General features: G+C 48.6%; 1 protein-coding gene across 2 annotated transcripts in view; it reads right to left on the bottom strand.

The window, feature by feature from the left end:
* Nucleotides 1-24856, bottom strand: part of LOC148502596 (DNA damage-regulated autophagy modulator protein 1-like) — a 622814-nt gene that overhangs the window by 538022 nt on the left and 59936 nt on the right. The window lies entirely within an intron of this gene.

Consider the following 24856-nt stretch of genomic DNA (forward strand, 5'->3'; position numbering starts at 1 on the left):
TATACTAACAGTGCCCATATAGCAGCAGCCAGTGTATATACATTATACTAGCAGTGCCCATATAGCAGCAGCCAGTGTCCATACATTATACTAACAGTGCCCATATAGCAGCAGCCAGTGTCCATACATTACACTAGCAGTGCCCATATAGCAGCAACCAGTGTATATACATTATACTAGCAGTGCCCATATGGCAGCAGCCAGTGTATATACATTATACCAGCAGTGCCCATATAGCAGCAACCAGTGTATATACATTATACTAGCAGTGCCCATATGGCAGCAGCCAGTGTATATACATTATACTAGCAGTGCCCATATAGCAGCAACCAGTGTATATACATTATACTAACAGTGCCCATATAGCAGCAGCCAGTGTCCATACATTATACTAACAGTGCCCATATAGCAGCAGCTAGTGCCCATACATTATACTAGCAGTGACCATATAGCAGCAGCCAGTGTCCATACATTATACTAGCAGTGCCCATATAGCAGCAGCCAGTGTATATACATTACACTAGCAGTGTCCATATACAGCAGCCAGTGTATATACATTATACTAGCAGTGCCCATATAGCAGCAGCCAGTGTATATACATTATACTAGCAGTGCCCATATAGCAGCAGCCAGTGTATATACATTATAATAGCAGTGCCCATATAGCAGCAGCCAGTGTATATACATTATACTAGCAGTGCCCATATAGCAGCAGCCAGTGTCCATACATTATACTAGCAGTGCCCATATAGCAGCAGCCAGTGTATATACATTATACTAGCAGTGCCCATATAGCAGCAGCTAGTGTCCATACATTATACTAGCAGTGACCATATAGCAGCAGCCAGTGTATATACATTATACTAACAGTGCCCATATACCAGGAGCCAGTATCCATACATTACACTAGCAGTGTCCATATAGCAGCAGCCAGTGTATATACATTATACTAGCAGTGCCCATATAGCAGCAGCCAGTGTGCATACATTATACCAGCAGTGCCCATATAGCAGCAGCCAGTGTATATACATTATAGTAGCAGTGCCCATATAGCAGCAGCCAGTGTCCATACATTATACTAGCAGTGCCCATATGGCAGCAGCCAGTGTATATACATTATACTAGCAGTGCCCATATAGCAGCAGCCAGTGTATATACATTATACTAGCAGTGCCCATATAGCAGCAGCTAGTGCCCATACATTATACTAACAGTGACCATATAGCAGCAGCCAGTGTATATACATTATACTAGCAGTGCCCATATAGCAGCATCCAGTGTATATACATTATACCAGCAGTGCCCATATAGCAGCAGCCAGTGTATATACATTATACTAGCAGTGCCCATATAGCAGCAGCTAGTGCCCATACATTATACTAACAGTGACCATATAGCAGCAGCCAGTGTATATACATTATACTAGCAGTGCCCATATAGCAGCAGCCAGTGTATATACATTATACCAGCAGTGACCATATAGCAGCAGCCAGTGTATATACATTATACTAACAGTGTCCATATAGCAGCAGCCAGTGTATATACATTATACTAGCAGTGCCCATATAGCAGCAGCCAGTGTATATACATTATACTAGCAGTGTCCATATACAGCAGCCAGTGTATATACATTATACTAGCAGTGACCATATAGCAGCAGCCAGTGTATATACATTATACTAGCAGTGCCCATATAGCAGCAGCCAGTGTATATACATTATACTAGCAGTGCCCATATAGCAGCAGCCAGTGTATATACATTATACTAGCAGTGTCCATATACAGCAGCCAGTGTATATACATTATACTAACAGTGCCCATATACCAGGAGCCAGTATCCATATATTACACTAGCAGTGCCCATATAGCAGCAGCTAGTGTCCATACATTATACTAGCAGTGACCATATAGCAGCAGCCAGTGTCCATACATTATACTAGCAGTGCCCATATAGCAGCAGCCAGTGTCCATACATTATACTAGCAGTGTCCATATACAGCAGCCAGTGTATATACATTATACTAACAGTGCCCATATACCAGGAGCCAGTATCCATACATTACACTAGCAGTGCCCATATAGCAGCAGCTAGTGTCCATACATTATACCAGCAGTGCCCATATAGCAGCAGCCAGTGTATATACATTATACTAGCAGTGCCCATATAGCAGCAGCCAGTGCCCATACATTATACTAGCAGTGACCATATAGCAGCAGCCAGTGTCCATACATTATACTAGCAGTGCCCATATAGCAGCAGCCAGTGTCCATACATTATACTAGCAGTGCCCATATGGCAGCAGCCAGTGTCCATACATTATACTAGCAGTGCCCATATGGCAGCAGCCAGTGTATATACATTATACTAGCAGTGCCCATATAGCAGCAACCAGTGTATATACATTATACTAGCAGTGCCCATATAGCAGCAGCCAGTGTATATACATTATACTAGCAGTGCCCATATAGCAGCAGCCAGTGTATATACATTATACTAGCAGTGCCCATATAGCAGCAGCCAGTGTATATACATTATACTAGCAGTGCCCATATAGCAGCAGCCAGTGTATATACATTATACTAGCAGTGACCATATAGCAGCAGCCAGTGTATATACATTATACTAGCAGTGACCATATAGCAGCAGCCAGTGTCCATACATTATACTAGCAGTGACCATATAGCAGCAGCCAGTGTCCATACATTATACTAGCAGTGGCCATATAGCAGCAGCCAGTGTCCATACATTATACTAGCAGTGACCATATAGCAGCAGCCAGTGTATATACATTATACTAGCAGTGACCATATAGCAGCAGCCAGTGTATATACATTATACTAGCAGTGCCCATATAGCAGCAGCCAGTGCCCATACATTATACTAGCAGTGACCATATACAGCAGCCAGTGTATATACATTATACTAACAGTGCCCATATACCAGGAGCCAGTATCCATACATTACACTAGCAGTGCCCATATAGCAGCAGCTAGTGCTCATACATTATATTAGCAGTGCCCATATAGCAGCAGCCAGTGTCCATACATTATACTAGCAGTGCCCATATAGCAGTAGCCAGTATCCATACATTATACTAGCAGTGTCCATATACAGCAGCCAGTGTATATACATTATACTAGCAGTGACCATATAGCAGCAGCCAGTGTCCATACATTATACTAGCAGTGCCCATATAGCAGCAGCCAGTGTCCATACATTATACTAGCAGTGTCCATATACAGCAGCCAGTGTATATACATTATACTAACAGTGCCCATATACCAGGAGCCAGTATCCATACATTACACTAGCAGTGCCCATATAGCAGCAGCTAGTGCCCATACATTATATTAGCAGTGCCCATATAGCAGCAGCCAGTGTCCATACATTATACTAGCAGTGCCCATATAGCAGCAGCCAGTGTATATACATTATACTAGCAGTGCCCATATAGCAGCAGCCAGTGTCCATACATTATACTAGCAGTGCCCATATGGCAGCAGCCAGTGTATATACATTATACTAGCAGTGCCCATATAGCAGCAGCCAGTGTATATACATTATACTAGCAGTGCCCATATAGCAGCAGCCAGTGCCCATACATTATACTAGCAGTGACCATATAGCAGCAGCCAGTGTCCATACATTATACTAGCAGTGCCCATATAGCAGCAGCCAGTGTCCATACATTATACTAGCAGTGCCCATATGGCAGCAGCCAGTGTCCATACATTATACTAGCAGTGCCCATATGGCAGCAGCCAGTGTATATACATTATACTAGCAGTGCCCATATAGCAGCAACCAGTGTATATACATTATACTAGCAGTGCCCATATAGCAGCAGCCAGTGTATATACATTATACTAGCAGTGCCCATATAGCAGCAGCCAGTGTATATACATTATACTAGCAGTGCCCATATAGCAGCAGCCAGTGTATATACATTATACTAGCAGTGCCCATATAGCAGCAGCCAGTGTATATACATTATACTAGCAGTGACCATATAGCAGCAGCCAGTGTATATACATTATACTAGCAGTGACCATATAGCAGCAGCCAGTGTCCATACATTATACTAGCAGTGACCATATAGCAGCAGCCAGTGTCCATACATTATACTAGCAGTGGCCATATAGCAGCAGCCAGTGTCCATACATTATACTAGCAGTGACCATATAGCAGCAGCCAGTGTATATACATTATACTAGCAGTGACCATATAGCAGCAGCCAGTGTATATACATTATACTAGCAGTGCCCATATAGCAGCAGCCAGTGCCCATACATTATACTAGCAGTGACCATATACAGCAGCCAGTGTATATACATTATACTAACAGTGCCCATATACCAGGAGCCAGTATCCATACATTACACTAGCAGTGCCCATATAGCAGCAGCTAGTGCTCATACATTATATTAGCAGTGCCCATATAGCAGCAGCCAGTGTCCATACATTATACTAGCAGTGCCCATATAGCAGTAGCCAGTATCCATACATTATACTAGCAGTGTCCATATACAGCAGCCAGTGTATATACATTATACTAGCAGTGACCATATAGCAGCAGCCAGTGTCCATACATTATACTAGCAGTGCCCATATAGCAGCAGCCAGTGTCCATACATTATACTAGCAGTGTCCATATACAGCAGCCAGTGTATATACATTATACTAACAGTGCCCATATACCAGGAGCCAGTATCCATACATTACACTAGCAGTGCCCATATAGCAGCAGCTAGTGCCCATACATTATATTAGCAGTGCCCATATAGCAGCAGCCAGTGTCCATACATTATACTAGCAGTGCCCATATAGCAGCAGCCAGTGTATATACATTATACTAGCAGTGCCCATATAGCAGCAGCCAGTGTCCATACATTATACTAGCAGTGCCCATATGGCAGCAGCCAGTGTATATACATTATACTAGCAGTGCCCATATTGCAGCAGCCAGTGTATATACATTATACTAGCAGTGCCCATATAGCAGCAGCCAGTGTATATACATTATACTAGCAGTGCCCATATAGCAGCAGCCAGTGTATATACATTATACTAGCAGTGCCCATATAGCAGCAGCCAGTGTATATACATTATACTAGCAGTGCCCATATAGCAGCAGCCAGTGTATATACATTATACTAGCATTGCCCATATAGCAGCGGCCAGTGTATATACATTATAATAGCAGTGCCCAATTAGCAGCAGCCAGTGTCCATGTTATTAGGCCCCACCCCCATGACGGGAAAATGCTGCGAATCGCAGGTTCATGGGGAGGGGGAGGGGCTAAAATGGCACAATTTGCGCGATACTAGCAGGACCGATATACCAGCAGCCAGTGTACAGTATATACATGATAATAGCAGTGCCCTTATACCAACAGCCAGTGTATATACATTATACTAACAGCACGCCACCCTTATACCAACAGCTGGTATATATACAGTACATTGTCCTAGCAGTGCCCATATACCCAAACAGTAAATCCATGGTGCACCCATATGGACTGCACCTGTACCGTACTAGGCGCGCAATCTCACAGAACAGCATTTGCGCCTCGGCACTAATGTTAATTTAGGCTGTAAAACTAGTTGCTCGTTATTTATTCACCAAATAGAGACACCTACCTCTTTTTTTCTTCCAGAAAGTGAACTGTAATGTATATATAATTATGCACAACATGTGTTCTGTCTCCCTACGTCTCTTTTAGCCAAGAATTACGCATTACAATAACCATACAGATTACATCCCTAATTCCTTTTAAAATTCAACACTCCACAAGGGGAAATTGGGCAAGTGTCTGGCGGACGTGGCACAGAAGCTGCCATCCATCTATCTACCATCTGCTAGGAACCTGTTATCCTGTCACTGGCTTCCGCGCTCCGTAGCAAGCGACACCTGTGTCATTTAACCCCATCCATCCCAGGCTTTTCGCCGCACGGTCCTACTCTCCGCTACAGTACAAGCGGCCATGGTAGCGAAGAGCTTTAGCTTGCAGCCAAACGAGGGCACGGCTTTCCAAGCCTGGCACGGAAAAGCTGGGTACTGAACCTTATGTGGCAGGACACGGGGAGGAATCAACAAAATAGATATTTGGCACTGGGCAGGCCTGCTGGTTATCCAGTGCTGGGGATTTGCAAAATAGGTCACAATGCATATTTTAAACTAGATTTGCTTTATATTATCAGAATGGTCTATAAACAAGCTGTAAACAAGACTTGAGTCCTACAGATGCCAAACCTTTTGCTTCACAAATACTCTATCACACCTTTTGTATATTTGAGATTGTTCGCTTTGTGAAATTAAAAATAATTATATTTTGTATGGGCTCTTCGTGTTTACACAGAAGCCAGGGTGAAGCCAACGGGATGTAGTCTGGAAGCCGACGGTCTAAATGCCGACCGCCGGCTTCCAGACTACTTAATCCCGGCGAGGGTTGAATGACAGGCGTCTAAATGTAGACGCTTGTCATTTTACAGACGCCTGGAGACCGGCGCCCAGCATCCAGATCGAAGTGATGCCGGGCGCCGCAGCGGAAAGCCGCTTCAGGGGGAGGGTTAGGTTTAGGGCTCCCGGGGGGAATTTAGGGTTAGGCTAGGGGGAGGGAGGGTTAGGCACCCCTGGGGGGAGGTTAGGGTTAGGCTAGGGGGAGGGTTAGGCACCCCTGGGGGGAGGTTAGGGTTAGGCATCCCTGGGGGGAGGTTAGGGTTAGGCTATAGGGAGGGTTAGGGTTAGGCCCCCCCCGGGGGACTTAGGTTTAGGCAGTGGGGAAGGGGGGGTTAGGTTTAGGCACTTAGAGGGGGGTTAGGGTTAGGCACCCCTAAGGAGGGTTAGGGGGGTTAGGTTAGTTGATACTTACCTTTAGGACGATCGGGATTTCCTCCTTGCGGACGGCGGTAATACATACCACACCCAAGCCAACCATAGGGGCGAGGTGAGTAACCTCCTCCCAAAGTTACATTTAAATAACGGTACAATGTACGTTTCTGCAAATCAGTCGGTTTTAGTGGAGGGAAACACTGCTGACTAGATGGCGCTTTAAACCTATGTGTAGTGTAAATGTCCATAAGAGAATACACGCATATGCGCCAATGCAGACGTGTGCGTATCCGTCACTTGTTGCTCCTTACCGCTGGATAGGCGGAACGGGGGAGGGGATGTATGGTCTGATGCAGCCCTGTTAGGAGGAGTATGTTATGCACGGTGTAGGTGTAAATACATGCTGATAATTATTACTTGGTATAAACCATATGCTACCTATATGGAGCGGGACTCTTCTTGTGTATGCCTCTATATGTGGGTGGAAATACGCTCTCTTTTTTTTTTTTTTGAGTAACTCTGCATTGGCCCCGGTAAGTGACCGAGGGCCCGATTCAGACCTGGACGCTAAGCCGCGAACACACGCTATGGCCGACAGTCGCCCATCTGCGCATGCATCAATATGCGCATGCACGAGCCACTCACTGTGCTCGGGAATTGTGCGCTCGTAGTAGACAGCTGGACGCTACTGTGAGTGACGGATAGCGCCGTTTGTGGGTGGTAACAGGGGAAGGTGATTGTGAACGGGGGAGTGGTGCTGCGAACGCAGGCGTGTTTGGGCGTCAAAACGGCGTTTTATGGGTGTGCGTAATTAGCATGGAAGCGTCATTGTACACGTCACTTGGTTGTATTTCAGCCTGCAGTGATCGCAGTGCTGGCGGCGGGGTAGGGTCTACCTCAAGCGCTGTGTGCAGCTCTGATGGCTCTCGATGGTTCTGATTAATCATACACTTCCTGGAGATGACGTGTGTTAAGAAAGAAAAGTGGGCGTCTTTATATCGGCGTGCGCTCACCCTGCCGTCGCTCTCTAAGACGTAGAGGGTGTCCTTACACCAGACTGCGATCGCGGAATTTGCATACCCGGCCCCTTTTGGCTGCGAGAGAGCGCAGCTTAGCGTCCGGGTCTGAATCGCCCCCTGAGTGCGCCTTACGAAATAGGGTCTGGTGAGGGGACAGCATCAAAATGTCATCTCTCGGTGGCATTATGCACAGGGATACTCCTGCCTACATACCTCTGTCACCAGCCCAACAACGGAGGGTAGGGCACAGTTTGCCAACGTTGGGACTCTGGGCAGGAAAATAAGTCAATGCCCCTGTACTGTCATTCAGCTAAACTACAACACATTAGTATGTGATCGTAGAAGGAAAAGGAAAGCATGCTCCAGGGGGACGGAGCAAGGGCCTCATAAGGCTTGGATCGCAAGTCTGCAATCGCACGCACCCGCGCGTAGCGAAATTATGCAAATGAATGCGATCGCAGCACTATACCAAGAAGCCCAACAGCTTATAAAGCCGCCCACTTCCCATTACATACATCCGCAAGTCAGCGGAATCATCGGTAAGATCGAGTTACATCGGACCCATACGCACAGTTGTGGTTGAGCTTGAACTGACTCACAAACTGCGAATCTTCCCGTTGCCATCTAGACCACTGGCTGTGTACGCCATCGCTGGAGCTTACTGTAATTATGTATGCCCCTGTAACGGTGTTCAAGCACACAGGCACGCCTGCGTTCCTTCGACCACCCCCCCTCTCCACCCCCAAATGGCACTTCCTGGCAATCATTTCTCAGTATCTCTGCGTCTCCGCTGCATTCGCGATCGCAGCGGCCGGTTTGCGCACGCGCACTGTGGTGTGTACGCATGCGCAGAACGCAAACATCGACCGGGTGAGTGCGAACGCAGACTTGCGTACCAAGCTGAATGAGGCCGCAAATTCCCCATAGCTCTCTCCTAGGACTGATTTATTAAGGCATACTTGCCTACAATCCCAGAATTACATTGAGGATGACTATTTCCGGGGAGACCTCCCAGATTCTCAAAAGAACAGGGCACCCTCTTGCACCCCGCGCACTTCCCTGGTGAAAATGTGGGGCAAGAGCATGATAATGTGATTCACACCACTCACAGGTAGCCGCCCTCTAAGTCCGACATACACCCCCACCCTGAGTCCTTCTCACCACATTTCCCTTAGTTGCACTAACCGCACTCCCCGGAAGCATTACATAAGTCTTGTGATGTCATGCCAGTTCTGCATGTCCAACGGAATCAGTATGATTTACCGCTGACCGTATGGCCCCTTCCCCTAGCCTAACCCTAACCCTCCCGGGGGGCTGCCTAACCCTAAGTCCCCCCCTGGGAGCCCCTAACCTAACCCTCCCACCCCACCTCCCCACCCCCTGCAGCTGTCCGCGCCCTGCTTACCTTCGATCGGGATGCGGGGCGTCGGGCTCCTGTAAAATGACAGGCGTCGGGATTTCAATGCCTGTCATTAGACCCCTGCCGGCATTAGACAGTCGGGATGCTGACGGGTGGCATTTAGACCGTCGGCATCCCGACTGCATACCTGTCCAACATCTGGCAGAAGAAGGATTTAGGAGTCTATTTAGCAAACTATAAAATAGGCTTTTCTCAAATATTGTTTCTCTATATTTATTATAGAGAAGAGTGTACAGATTTCAATGGGGCCTGCACACAAATGCAATGCCATCTCAAAAACACCATGCCATCTCTAGATAGCATTATGCCTGCCAGCACTGGAGAGACGCAGGGAAGAGACAGTTCTCTTCCTGCTTTGTCCACCGGAGTACTTGCGGAGTGGGCTCACACGCATTGTGCTGAAACGTATACATTGCCGTCTATTGCTTTTGCAAAACACAACAACCTCAGGGCAGTTTCCTCCTCGCCGGGGCAGGTTTTTATCTTATGTATGGACGGTCTCGGCAGCGGCTAGTTTTATATAAATAAGGCACAAAGCTAATGGTGAAATATGCAGAAAATGTTCATCTGATGATAGCCGATTTTACTAGACCCTTTAAAATTACAATGCATTTGTTAGGACGTGAAAGTCTACAAGAAATGTTGTGTTCTTTACTATAGGTGACCAGCAGGGGGCAATGTGTTTCCTTGTATTATAGTACAATAGTTAGCTTGCAGACAGTAACCCTAATAACTACATAACCTGTACTGGAAGAACTAAAAATATCAAATAACTGCCAAAGTAATGTACATCGCCATAAAGAAGGCTAGTATATACACCGATAGTTATACCTGTGCACAGTATAGAATATATAGGTTCGCCATATCATCCTTGTAATTCAGGACACTCATAATGAGGCCCAGGACCGGTGTAATTCACATGTCCCGAATTAAAGGGATGATAGGGTAAGCCAATATTTATATCTGCGGGTCCGGTTCTCGGCGAACCGACAACTACCAAATTTAGGGGTTCTGAGTCGAACAGAGGGCCTGATTCAGACCCGGTCAGAAGCGCTGAGCACTTGCAACCGGGTCGATGGTGGCCCAGAGCGCATGTGCACGATGGAGCTGGCTCCGTCGTGCGCAAGCGCGAGATCCGGATAGCGACAGGCAATCCGTCGCTCCGGGTCTCGTACCAAAGGGGGCGTGCTGTCGATGTTGAGTGATAGCACGCCCCCTTTAGTGGGCGGGCCGGGGGAGTGGCTGCCCAAACGAAGGCGTTCCCATGGGAACGCCTTCGTTTGGGGTCGGCCCCACTGACATCACGAGTGATGCCGGTGGGAGAGATTTCGGCTCTGTTTGAGCCGAAATCTCTCTGGGGCTTGCGGCAACGAGACCCTACCACAAGGGTCTCGTCGCAAGTCCGATGGTCACGAAGGTCTTGACCATCGCAACCATCTTCCTGGCCGCTCGCTATAGTTGTGGGTGGTCACCCACAGCCATGCGAGCGGCCAGGAGGCCGTTCTAAAAAAAAAAAGACCGGCCCTGATTCAGAGCGAGCGCTCTGTCAGAGCGACCGGCTCTGAATCAGGGCCAGAGTCCGAAATCACTTTGAGGAACCAAGTCCCGGTTTGGATCTTCCCGCGGTTCGGAACTTGGATTTAAAAAAACGAATTTGGGTTTTGGATTGAATGCTGACAGGTCAAAATTACATAATTTCAGCATTTTTTTTTCTTTTAAAAATACAGATCCAAAAACAAAACACGTGAGGGCGGTTTTGTAAAACCAAAACACGAAATTGAATGCGAATCCAAAACCAATACACAGGGGGTGGTGTACATCTCTGTACCTATAAGTAGGCTATTTAATGTGTAGAACTGTATGTATTACCTATTATATATTTTATTGCTGTTCTCCTCTACAATTAAGTCACGCTTCACCCCTATGACATTGCTACATGTTTCTGGGGAACGTAACTTTTACTAGCTGGGGGTCTATAAAAGGGCTGCAATAAACAGTGCTAGGATCGGTGCTCCTGTAGAAGTTGCAGACAATAGTTAGTTGCTTGGAATGCTGCGCTCTCCTCGCTGGCCCATCGCTCAGGCTACAAGCCTTTTGTTTCCACTCCAGCGCTGACTAAATCAATGCAGACGCCTGGGACGGAGGAACAAAGAGGTTCTTTGTGCAGTAGGTGTAAACACCTGGCCTTCAGGATCCTTTGATATGGGTTCACTCTGCCGATCATTCATCACGGTACCCGGGCTGCGATGTCTTGGCGGAGCAATTGGCAGCCATGTGTACGGGGTGGGGGCTCTTTAATCAGTTTAGTTTGATTAAAATAATTACTATTTGCCTACTTTCCATACATCACTTCTGAGAGATGCCGAGCAGCGATATTATAATAATAATAATAATAATAGTAATAAAAAAATAGGTTGGCATGACTTGATGATGCCAGTAACATCAGAATGTGGGCATGGCAGATTGTATGATGGAGCTTGGTTTGCCATCACGTCACACAGCGGAAGACTCATACCCACCTTGCAGTCAGGTAGTCGCCCTTCCAGGAAGATTGCCTGCCGCCCGACAGTGCCAGATAAACAACAGGGCAGCTGGGGTGGTCCACCTACATCACCAGCGCGGGATTCACTGTGGCATATGTGAACTGGTGTTTTTATGTGGCATAATGGGGTAGATGTATGAAAGCGGCACGTTACCGAGGTGCAGCAGGAAGCACTACCGATGAGATGTAAGAACATCTCATCGGCCGGAGAGGGGGAGCGTTAACTCCCCCCCTCCGGCGCTACCCGCTACAGACAGCAGCGCATCAGCCTAGTGCTGATGCGCTGTGTCTCTGTCCCGGCCGGCTCCACTGAGCATGCGCGGGATCTCGCAAATATCGCGAGATCCCCGCGTGCAGCCTGGAGACGGCAGCAGGATCAGCGCTGTCCCTGCTGTGGGGATAGGCTAACGCCAGGCTGTAGCTGTCGATAATGACAGATACAGCCGGCCTAATGGTCATGCGGTATGACCGTTTGTACATGGCCCTGCCACTCAGCGCCGCTATCTTGTAGATAGCAGCGCCGATAATGACAGGGGCGCTTACCACCCAGACCCCCGATCATACATCGGGAAGGAGCGGTATCAGCGCACCTAACGTGCGCTGATACCGTTTCTGGGCTTCATACATCTACCCCCATTGTGAACTGTGGGCACCATAGTGTGTTTAACACATCTGGGGTGTTGGGAGTTTTTTTTACACATTATACTTTCTAATAACACCACCAGCATATCACATTGACCATTTTATTGGTAGGGGCCCTGAGGTACTCACAAAGCTTAATCCGACTCTGCCTCCCGAGACTCTGGCAGGACTTACCTATTGTCAGACACTACGGTGGTAGGTGTCTGTGTTGTGCAAATGGAAGTTAGTCCACATGGCAGGTCAGCTAAACCAGGGAAGGTTTATTAACCAGTTAGAAACAGGAACAGGTCAACGCAGGGTTAATAGCAGGTACAGCTTAACAGGATTCTCCAGTTTCAGCCAGGAGCGCTTGTAGGGCTGCTGGATGTTGTGGTGCGCTCGGTATGCACTCACTGTATGGAGATTATCAGTGGTAGCAGTGGAGCCTCCCGCTATGTGGAAGATACTCAGGGGCACGTCCGTTCATACAGGGAACCGAGGAGGTAAGACGGGCCGAGGAGCCGCACGTGTGCAGAAGGCGCAGGTCGGTGATCGCACCTCCGGCAGAGAGTAGCTTTGGGTCCTAACGACCGTCGGTGAAGCAGATAACATAGGCAGGGCAGAAGCTACTCCCGGAGTCTCCAAAACATGCTGAGAGAGAATGCAATTATGAAATTAATATGTATATGTTCTGTCACTGAGCTGTAGCAAGAAACACACACCAAACAATGGCAAGATCACCGTTTGGTAAGTCCAAGGTAACAAGTTCTGCAGTTTTAGGCAGCACAGGCGAGGGGAGTCAGGACACAAGCCGAGTCCTCACATATACAGCAAGAAGTGGTCAATTTTGCACAAAGCTAAAACTGGACATTAAACAAAACGGAAGATACAGAATAAACCTGTTGATTGTGACAGCCTTGGGCAGATGAAAAATGGGAAACTTTAAACAGTGTAAAACCTTTTATTACCAGGATACATAAAAAATAGCTGGGGATTCCTGCTGTCTGTCATCCCAGGCCTTTGTACGTCACATGTCATATTACTGCATTAGTTAACAAGACCCGACCCTACGCATTTCACCATCACGGTATCCTCAGGGGCTTAATAAAAGAGAGTGATGCCTACCAGGGAAAAAATGACAGTAAATCCCTGCTAAATAGACATCAGCTGAGCTACAGTAGATATGGTATTGTCCATTTCATACTGTCTTATGCATGGAATTTTATTTATTGTTTTTTACCAGTCATCCTAAAGCAATTACTTGTATATAGTGGTAGAGCTGCTTATATTTTTTACCACTGGATGTGTTTTGTATTCTTTGTGCAGCTGTGGGGAAAACTTCTTTATTATTGTTCACCCAATATGTTGAAAATACACAACATGAAACAAAGGCCCTTATACAGAGGTGGTCGCAAGAAGCGATCGCTCTCTCTGAATGAGGGCTGCCGCTTCTTTTTTTAAATGCGGCCTCCTGGTCGCTAGCTAAGCTGTGGGTTACCACCCACAGCTTTAGCGACCGACCAGGTTGATGGTCGCGATGGTCAAGACCATCGCGACCATTGGGGCTTGTGTCGAGACCCTAAGATCTCGGCAACCGCAGGTCCCAGGGACCTTCCTGCTCTGATCGAGCAGGAAGCTCCCCACTGACATCACTGCTGATGTCAGTGCGGCCGCCCACAAAACGGCAAGCGTTCCGTCAGGAACGCCTCCGTTTGTGTAGCCACCCCCCCTGCCCCGCCTACAAAACAGGGCGAGCTGTTGATCAACATCGACAGCCGGCCCTTTTGTAGTGAGCTCCGGAGCGAGAGAGTTTCTCTCTCGCTCCGGGGTTTGCACAAGCGCAGTGTGGCCGCTGCACGTGCGCAGGACAAAAACATCGACCCGCTTGCGAGCATGCAGCGCTTGCGACCGGGTCTGAATGAGGTCCAATGTCCCCTGTGATACATTTGATTTTTATTTATTTATTTTTTTTCATCTGCCTTTTCCACTCTATACCATCAAGAAGATGAGTTTAATGTAATTGCCCTGGGGATGCGTTGAGTCATGGGGCAAATTAAATGAATAACTTTGATGATACACTGCATGGCTGAAAAGCACAGGAGGAAGACAGGTGTATAAAAAAAATGGAATAAGTAAAAGTTGCATGAGGATGTGCCCATTGCCTACTGAATTGAACATTTTATTTAGCAATATTTACTACTTCACAAAATTTCTGCTATTGCAGATTATTATTATTAATAATAATATTATCCTTTATATGAGATATTTTGCAGTACTGTACAATAAAACAGTTTAAAATTGAATGCAAAATGACAAAAAGGTGATTAAGAGAAACTGGGGTGAGCGTTTCTCGCTAGAGCTTACAATCTTGATGCCAGAGCCCCTATATGGCCTAAATGAACAGTACTAAATAGCTTTGCGCACAAATACACGTATATCGGTGACCTATACAGAGCTATGGTTGTATTTCCTCAGCTCCCTATTGTATTAGTCGAGTAAATTCTAGAAATGTGTGATGACTGCCAGTGAAGCAATGTCCCTGTGTCTGGGCTCGTCTGCAGCGTTGCGTTACTTTCATTCTCAGCTGCCTCCTGCCCAGCTCCTCGCAGGGCATCAGCGACACTGTGAAAGCTTGGCGCTGCTCGTAATTGGCAGCATTTTGAGAAAAGAGTTTATTTTGCTGTAGGTGTTCCTGAAAGTGGCCAATTACAGCCGCCGAGAGACCTGCTGAATGCAAACAAAAAAAATGGGGGCAAGGACACATATTGTTTCTGCACTGTCGTTACGCAACTCAGCGTTCCAGGGCTCTTGGGAAAGTTAAGAATCAGGATGCACCTCTGTCAGAGGAGGAGGCGAATATTAAATTAACGATACAAAGAAATGGTGGATCGCGAGAACACAAAATGAATTCATACGGTACATCCACTGTGTGCTCGGAAAGCTGTAGCTTTGGATGTCATTGCTTACTTGTGTCCACTAACATGACATCATAAAATAATATTTTTGTCATCGATGGGGGAGGTCCAATGGCATATTCCCAACGCTTTTGCGCATGCGTGGCTGCAGTTCCCGTTCCTTTGCTCATGCGTAGACTCGAACCATTGATAGCTAAACCATTCATGGTTTCCCCCATTGCCCATCAACTGCTAACCCATGGATGACCTTCCCTAACTTAATGTAATATATATATATATATATATATATTGATTTTCTATGCTCTCTTGCACAGTTCCTGATGGCTGTACGCCATAGTCGGGGAAGCTGCATGTGATCGGGTAGCTATAGCTATGGGCCAATAATATACAATTTTTTTTTGACAATGTGTAGAAAAGAAGGAGAGGGCTATCCAATGTCCTGTTGGCCGTTCATTGACATATACAGCAAACAGGCCTTATGCAATTCACCTATATGAGATTAGATAAAGTAATTACATCTCCTTCTGTTAAACCTATATTCGGCGCCATTATTGATGGACAGCTGGCGGCCTGGCGAGTCTTCACCTACGGAAGCCAGCTGTGGCCTGATTTTATAATAAGGAAGAGAATAAAATGGAATAGAAGCAGATGTATCTGTCACGTGACCTCTCTACAAAGTAGGCTGGTCACGCAGCTCAACCAATGAGAGGAGGGGGACTGTGCGAATGATTGTGTGCTCTGCACCACAGGGTTGGGTACAGGATGCCAGTGCTCGAGAGTGGCATGTGAAGGAGACAGGAGTAGCATTTTTGGGGGTGGTGAGAGTGGCATGTGGAGGAGGTAGAAGTAGAATATAGGGGGGTGGTGAGAGTGGCATGTGGAGGAGGTAGAAGTAGCATATAGGGTGGTGGTGAGAGTGGCATGTGGAGGAGGTAGGAGTAGCATATAGGGTGGTGGTGAGAGTGGCATGTGGAGGAGGTAGGAGTAGCATATAGGGTGGTGATGAGAGTGGTATGTGGAGGAGGCAGGAGTAGCATATGGGGGGGGTGAGAGTGGCATGTGGAGGAGGTAGAAGTAGCACATAGGGGGGTGGTGAGAGTGGGCATGTGGAGGAGGTAGAAGTAGCATATAGGGGGTGGTGAGAGTGGTATGTGGAGGAGGCAGGAGTAGTATATAGGGGGGTGAGAGTGGCATGTGGAGGAGGCAGGAGTAGCATATAGGGGGGTGGTGAGAGTGGTTTGTGGAGGAGGCAGCAGTAGCATTTTTTTGGGTGAGAGTGGCATGTGGAGGAGGTAGAAGTAGCATATAGCGGGGTGGTGAGAGTGGCATGTGGAGGAGGCAGGAGTAGCATATAGGGTGGTGATGAGAGTGGCATGTGGAGGAGGTATAAGTTGCATATAGGGTGGTGATGAGAGTGGCATGTGGAGGAGGTAGAAGTAGCATATAGGGGGGTGGTGAGAGTGGCATGTGGAGGAGGCAGGAGTAGCATTTTTGGGGGTGGTGAGAGTGGCATGTGGTGGAGGCAGGAGTAGCATATAGGGTGGTGATGAGAGTGGCATGTGGAGGAGGTAGAAATAGCATATAGGGTGGTGATGAGAGTGGTATGTGGAGGAGGTAGAAGTAGCATATAGGGTGGTGGTGAGAGTGGCATTTGCAGGAGGCAGGAGTAGCATTTTTGAGGGTGGTGAGAGTGGCATGTGGAGGAGGCAGGAGTGGCATATAGGGCGGTGATGAGAGTGGCATGTGGAGGAGGTAGAAGTAGCATATAGGGGGGTGGTGAGAGTGGCATGTGGAGGAGGCAGGAGTAGCATTTTTGGGGGTGGTGAGAGTGGCATGTGGAGGAGGTAGAAGTAGCATATAGGGTGGTGGTGAGAGTGGCATGTGGAGGAGGTAGGAGTAGCATATAGGGTGGTGATGAGAGTGGTATGTGGAGGAGGCAGGAGTAGCATATGGGGGGGGTGAGAGTGGCATGTGGAGGAGGTAGAAGTAGCACATAGGGGGGTGGTGAGAGTGGGCATGTGGAGGAGGTAGAAGTAGCATATAGGGGGTGGTGAGAGTGGCATGTGGAGGAGGCAGGAGTAGTATATAGGGGGGTGAGAGTGGCATGTGGAGGAGGCAGGAGTAGCATATAGGGGGGTGGTGAGAGTGGTTTGTGGAGGAGGCAGCAGTAGCATTTTTTTGGGTGAGAGTGGCATGTGGAGGAGGTAGAAGTAGCATATAGCGGGGTGGTGAGAGTAGCATGTGGAGGAGGCAGGAGTAGCATATAGGGGGGTGGTGAGAATGGTTTGTGGAGGAGGCAGGAGTAGCATTTTTGGGGGTGGTGAAAGTGGCATATGGAGGAGGTAGCAGTAGCATATAGGGGGGTGATGAGAGTGCATTTGGAGGAGGCAGAAGTAGCATTTTTGGGGGTGGTGATAGTGGGCACGTGGAGGAGGTAGGAGTAGCATATAGGGGGTGGTGAGAGTGGCATTTGGAGGAGGCAGAAGTAGCATTTTTGGGGGTGGTGAGAGTGGGCACGTGGAGGAGGTAGGAGTAGCATTTAGGGGGGTGATGAGAGTGGCATGTGGAGGAGGCAGGAGCAGCATTAAGGGTGTGATGTGAGTGGCATGTGGAGGAGGCAGGAGTAGTATATAGAGTGGTGATGAGAGTGGCATGTGGAGGAGGCAGGAGTAGCATATAGGGTGGTGATGAGAGTGGCATGTGGAGGAGGTAGAAGTAGCATATAGAGGGGTGGTGAGAGGGGCATATGGAGGAGGTAGCAGTAGCATATAGGGGGGTGATGAGAGTGGCATGTGGAGGAGGCAGAAGTAGCATTTTTGGGGGTGGTGATAGTGGGCACGTGGAGGAGGTAGGAGTAGCATATAGGGGGTGATGAGAGTGGAATGTGGAGGAGGTAGAAGTAGCATATAGGGTGGTGATGAGAGTGGCATGTGGAGGAGGTAGAAGAAGCATATAGGGGGTGGTGAGAGTGGCATTTGGAGGAGGCAGAAGTAGCATTTGTGGGGGTGGTGAGAGTGGGCATGTGGAGGAGGCAGGAGTAGCATATAGGGTGGTGATGAGAGTGGCATGTGGAGGAGGCAGGAGTAGCATATAGGGTGGTGATGAAAGTGGCATGTGGAGGAGGTAGAAGTTGCATATAGGGTGGTGATGAGAGTGGCATGTGGAGGAGGTAGAAGTAGCATATAGAGGGGTGGTGAGAGGGGCATATGGAGGAGGTAGCAGTAGCATATAGGGGGGTGATGAGAGTGGCATGTGGAGGAGGCAGAAGTAGCATTTTTGGGGGTGGTGATAGTGGGCACGTGGAGGAGGTAGGAGTAGCATATAGGGGGTGATGAGAGTGGAATGTGGAGGAGGTAGAAGTAGCATATAGGGTGGTGATGAGAGTGGCATGTGGAGGAGGTAGAAGAAGCATATAGGGGGTGGTGAGAGTGGCATTTGGAGGAGGCAGAAGTAGCATTTGTGGGGGTGGTGAGAGTGGGCATGTGGAGGAGGCAGGAGTAGCATATAGGGTGGTGATGAGAGTGGCATGTGGAGGAGGCAGGAGTAGCATATAGGGTGGTGATGAAAGTGGCATGTGGAGGAGGTAGAAGTTGCATATAGGGTGGTGATGAGAGTGGCATGTGGAGGAGGTAGAAGTAGCATATAGGGGGGTGGTGAGAGTGGCATTTGGAGAAGGCAGGAGTAGCATTTTTGGGGGTGGTGAGAGTGGTATATGGAGGAGGTAGGAGTAGCATATAGGTGGGTGATGAGAGTGGCATGTGGAGGAGGCAGGAGTAGCATATAGGGTGGTGATGAGAGTGGCATGTGGAGGAGGTAGAAGTAGCATATAGGGTGGTGATCAGAGTGGCATGTGGATGAGGTAGACATGGCATATAGGGTGGTGATGAGAGTGGTATGTGGAGGAGGTAGAAGTAGCATATAGGGGGGTGGTGAGAGTGGCATTTGCAGGAGGCAGGAGTAGCATTTTTGAGGGTGGTGAGAGTGGCATGTGGAAGAGGCAGGAGTAGCATTTTTGGGGGTGGTGAGAGTGACATGTGGAGGAGGTAGAAGTAGCATATAGGGGGGTGGTGAGAGTGGCATGTGGAGGAGGCAGGAGTAGCATTTTTGGGGGTGGTGAGAGTGGGCATGTGGAGGAGGTAGGAGTAGCATTTAGGGGGGTGATGAGAGTGGCATGTGGAGGAGACAGGAGCAGCATATAGGGTGTGATGTGAGTGGCATGTAGAGGAGGCAGGAGTAGCATATAGGGTGGTGATGAGAGTGGCATGTGGAGGAGGCAGGAGTAGCATATAGGGTGGTGATGAGAGTGGCATGTGGAGGAGGTAGAAGTTGCATATAGGGTGGTGATGAGAGTGGCATGTGGAGGAGGTAGAAGTAGCATATAGGGGGTGGTGAGAGTGGCATGTGGAGGAGGCAGGAGTAGCATTTTTGGGGGTGGTGAGAGTGGCATGTGGAAGAGGTAGGAGTAGCATATAGGTGGGTGATGAGAGTGGCATGTGGAGGAGGCAGGAATAGCATATAGGGTGGTGATGAGAGTGGCATGTGGAGGAGGTAGAAGTAGCATTTAGGGTGGTGATGAGAGTGGCATGTGGAGGAGGTAGACATAGCATATAGGGTGGTGATGAGAGTGGTATGTGGAGGAGGCAGAAGTAGCATATAGGGGGGTGGTGAGAGTGGCATGTGGAGGCGGTAGGAGTAGCATATAGGGGAGTGATGAGTGGCATGTGGAGGACGTAGAAGTAGCATATAGGGGGGTGGTGAGAGGGGCATATGGAGGAGGTAGCAGTAGCATATAGGGGGGTGATGAGAGTGGCATGTGGAGGAGGTAGAAGTAGCATATAGGGTGGTGATGAGAGTGGCATGTGGAGGTAGGAGTAGCATTTTTGGGGGTGGTGATAGTGGGCACATGGAGGAGGTAGGAGTAGCATATAGGGGGTGATGAGAGTGGAATGTGGAGGAGGTAGAAGTAGCATATAGGGTGGTGATGAGAGTGGCATGTGGAGGAGGTAGAAGTAGCATATAGGGGGTGGTGAGAGTGGCATTTGGAGGAGGCAGAAGTAGCATTTTTGGGGGTGGTGAGAGTGGGCACGTGGAGGAGGTAGAAGTAGCATATAGGGTGGTGATGAGAGTGGCATGTGGAGGAGGTAGGAGCAGCATATAGGGTGTGATGTGAGTGGCATGTGGAGGAGGCAGGAGTAGCATATAGGGTGGTGATGAGAGTGGCATGTGGAGGAGGCAGGAGTAGCATATAGGGTGGTGATGAGAGTGGCATGTGGAGGAGGTATAAGTTGCATATAGGGTGGTGATGAGAGTGGCATGTGGAGGAGGTAGAAGTAGCATATAGGGGGTTGGTGAGAGTGGCATGTGGAGGAGGCAGGAGTAGCATTTTTGGGGGTGGTGAGAGTGGCATGTGGTGGAGGCAGGAGTAGCATATAGGGTGGTGATGAGAGTGGCATGTGGAGGAGGTAGAAATAGCATATAGGGTGGTGATGAGAGTGGTATGTGGAGGAGGTAGAAGTAGCATATAGGGGGGTGGTGAGAGTGGCATTTGCAGGAGGCAGGAGTAGCATTTTTGAGGGTGGTGAGAGTGGCATGTGGAGGAGGCAGGAGTGGCATATAGGGCGGTGATGAGAGTGGCATGTGGAGGAGGTAGAAGTAGCATATAGGGGGGTGGTGAGAGTGGCATGTGGAGGAGGCAGGAGTAGCATTTTTGGGGGTGGTGAGAGTGGCATGTGGAGGAGGTAGGAGTAGCATATAGGGGAGTGATGAGTGGCATGTGGAGGAGGCAGGAGTAGCATATAGGGTGGTGATGAGAGTGGCATGTGGAGGAGGCAGGAGTAGTATATAGGGTGGTGATGAGAGTGGCATGTGGAGGAGGTAGAAGTAGCATATAGGGGGGGTGAGAGTGGCATGTTGAGGAGGCAGGAGTAGCATATAGGGTGTGATGAGAGTGGCATGTGGAGGAGGTAGGAGTAGCATATAGGGGTGGTGAAAGTGGCATGTGGAGGAGGTAGGAGTAGCATATAGGGGGTGATGAGAGTGGCATGTGGAGGAGGCAGGAGTAGTATATAGGGTGGTGGTGAGAGTGACATGTGGAGGAGGTAGAAGTAGCATATAGGGGGGGTGAGAGTGGCATGTGGAGGAGGCAGGAGTAGCATATAGGGGTGGTGAAAGTGGCATGTGGAGGAGGTAGGAGTAGCATATAGGGGGGTGATGAGAGTGGCATGTGGAGGAGGCAGGAGTAGCATTTTTGGGGGTGGTGAGAGTGGCATGTGGGAGAGGCAGGAGTAGCATATAGGGGGGTGGTGAGAGTGGCATGTGGAGGAGGCAGGAGTAGCATATAGGGTGGTGATGAGAGTGGCATGTGGAGGAGGTAGAAGTAGCATATAGGGTGGTGATTAGAGTGGCATGTGGAGGAGGTAGAAGTAGCATATAGTGGGGTGGTGAGAGTGGCATGTGGAGGAGGCAGGAGTAGCATATAGGGCGGTGATGAGAGTGGCATGTGGAGGAGGCAGGAATAGCATATGGGCGGGTGAGAGTGGCATGTGGAGGAGGCAGGAGTAGCATATAGGGTGTGATGAGAGTGGCATGTGGAGGAGGCAGGAGTAGCAGATAGGATGGTGATGAGAGTGGCATGTGGAGGAGGTAGAAGTAGCATGTAGGGTGGTGAGAGTGGCATGTGGAGGAGGCAGGAGTAGCATTTTTGGGGGTGGTGAGAGTGGCATGTGGAGGAGGCAGGAGTAGCATATAGGGGGGTGAGAGTGGCACGTGGAGGAGGTAGAAGTAGCATATAGGGGGGGTGAGAGTAGCATGTGGAGGAGGCAGGAGCAGTATATAGGGGGGGAGAGAGTAGCATGTGGAGGAGGTAGGAGTAGCATATTGGGGGGGGTGACAGTGCCATGTGGAGGAGGTAGGAGTAGCATATAGGGGGGGTGAGAGTAGCATGTGAAGGAGGCAGGAGTAGCATATAGGGGGGGTGAGAGTGGCATGCGGAGGAGGTAGAAGTAGTATATAGGGGGTGAGAGTAGCATGTGGAGGAGGCAGGAGTAGCATTTTTGGGGGTGGTGAGAGTGGCATGTGGAGGAGGCAGGAGTAGCATATAGGGCAGTGATGAGAGTGGCATGTGGAGGAGGCAGGAGTAGCATATAGGGTGTGATGAGAGTGGCATGTGGAGGAGGTAGTAGCATTTTTGGGGGAGGTGAGAGCGGCATGTGGAGGAGGCAGGAGTAGCATATAGGGGAGGGGTGAGAGTGGCATGTGGAGGAGATAGAAGTAGGATATAGGGGGGGTGAGAGTAGCATGTGGAGGAGTAGCATATAGGGGGGGTGAGAGTGGCATGTGGAGGAGGTAGAAGTAGTATATAGGGGGGTGAGAGTAGCATGTGGAGGAGGCAGGAGTAGCATTTTTGGGGGTGGTGAGTGTGGCATGTGGAGGAGGCAGTAGCATATAGGGCGTGATGAGAGGGGCATGTGGAGGAGGCAGGAGTAGCATATAGGTGGGTGATGAGAGTGGCATGTGGTGGAGGCAGGAGTAGTATATAGGGTGTGATGAGAGTGGCATGTGGAGGAGGTAGGAGTAGCATATAGGGTGGTGATGAGAGTGGCATGTGGAGGAGGCAGGAGTAGCATATAGAGTGTGATGAGACTGGCATGTGGAGGAGGTAGGAGTAGCATATAGGGTGGTGATGAGAGTGGCATGTGGAGGAGGTAGAAGTAGCATATAAGGGGTGGTGAGAGTAGCATGTGGATGAGGCAGGAGTAGCATTTTTGGGGGAGGTGAGAGTGGCATGTGGAGGAGGCATGAGTAGCATATAGGGGGGGTGAGAGTAGCATGTGGAGGAGGTAGAACTAGCATATAGGGGGGGTGAGAGTAGCATGTGGAGGAGGCAGGAGAAGCATTTTTGGGGGTGGTGAGAGTGGCATGTGGAGGAGGTAGGAGTAGCATATAGGGGGGTGAGTGGCATGTGGAGGAGGTAGGAGTAGCATATAGGGGGCTGGTGAGTGGCATGTGGAGGAGTCAGGAGTAGCATATAGGGTGGTGATGAGAGTGGCATGTGGAGGAGGTAGGAGTAGCATGTGGGCTAGGTGAAAGTGGCATGTGGAGGAGGCAGAAGTATCAGGTGGGGGATGTAAAAGTGACATTTGGAGGAGACAGGAGTAGCATGTGGGGGAGGTGAGAGTGACACATGGAGGTAGTAGAAGTAGCATGTGGGAATGTCTGAGTGGCATGTTGGTGAGTGGCATATTGCAGAAGTGTGAGTTACATGTAGGCAATTACTGTATGTTTGCCCATCAGTGAGGTATGCGGGGCATGCAGAGTTGCTATTACCAGTTATTTATGCTATGAGATGCATTTTATGCAGATGTGAGATGCAAGTGACAAGTGGGTGAGGTCTGAGGGGCATGTGGCAGAGATGCGAGTTGCATGTGGGGCAGTTGTGAGTGGCATGTGGGTAGTCCTGAAGGGCATGTAGGGGGCAAATGGGAAGGTCGGAGTGGCATGTGGGGGAGCTGTGGACTACAAAACTGAAGGCATCTGGAAGTGTGAAGTAAAATAGAGCATTGTGGGGCAAGTGGGGTCTGAGGGCATGTGGAGTAATTTTGAAGTAAATGAGGGGCATGTGGGGCATTTTGGGATGAGTGTTATGGGTATGCAGGGGTTATTTTGCGGCTGTTTTTTTCTCATTCTTGAAATCAAGGATTATGTACTCTCCTTTTAAAGGTTGGAGGGCCACACATTTGGCCCTTGAAGTATATAAGGCTGCTTGTCGCTGATTTATAAGATAAAGTATACATTCATATAGCTGGACAAGCAGACAGGATGAAGTCAGTGCTACAGAAATATTCTGGTTTTATCCGCCTTTTTCTCCTGTGACCTGAGGTAAGGCATTTTATCTTATTGTGCCTCTGGCGCCAAACATCAGCTTGTGAATCCTGTTGCTGTGACACATTGGATGAATGAAGCGATCCCTATTATTACAAGGACAGGGGCGGGTGACAGATCTCTCATCCAGATGATCTATGGAAAGATAGACAGACTGAGGAAGTGACGAAGATGCTGAACAAGTAATATGCTATGCTGAGTCAACCAGCTGCAATTAAAATTACATTTCAAAAGGCTTTAAAAGAAGCAGAAAGTTTGTGCTTTTAAAACCCTATCTGCTACGTAAAAGGAGATCCCAGAACGTGAGCATTGTTCTCAAAAGCTTACGCTCTATTTAGTACTACAGAAAAAAAAAAAAATGATGCTGACATCTGAAAAAGAAATTCTACCCTGAAGAGCTTGCAATCTAATGCCTCACTGCATGAAACATCTCATTATAAATGCACAGCCCAAACTGTGCAGCCCTGAGGAATGTTCTAAATCCACTTTCCTGTCTAAAGAACTTGCAATCCAACTCCCTATACTGCGTGAACCACATAATTATTGTGTGTGTGTGTATATATATATATATATATATATACACAGGTTTGTGTATGTTAAAAGACAGCGCCGATCTGAAGAGCTTAC

This window comes from Taudactylus pleione, unplaced genomic scaffold (assembly GCF_031769625.1).
Source record: "Taudactylus pleione unplaced genomic scaffold, aTauple2 ptg000490l, whole genome shotgun sequence".
NCBI classification, from domain to species: Eukaryota; Metazoa; Chordata; class Amphibia; order Anura; family Myobatrachidae; genus Taudactylus; species Taudactylus pleione.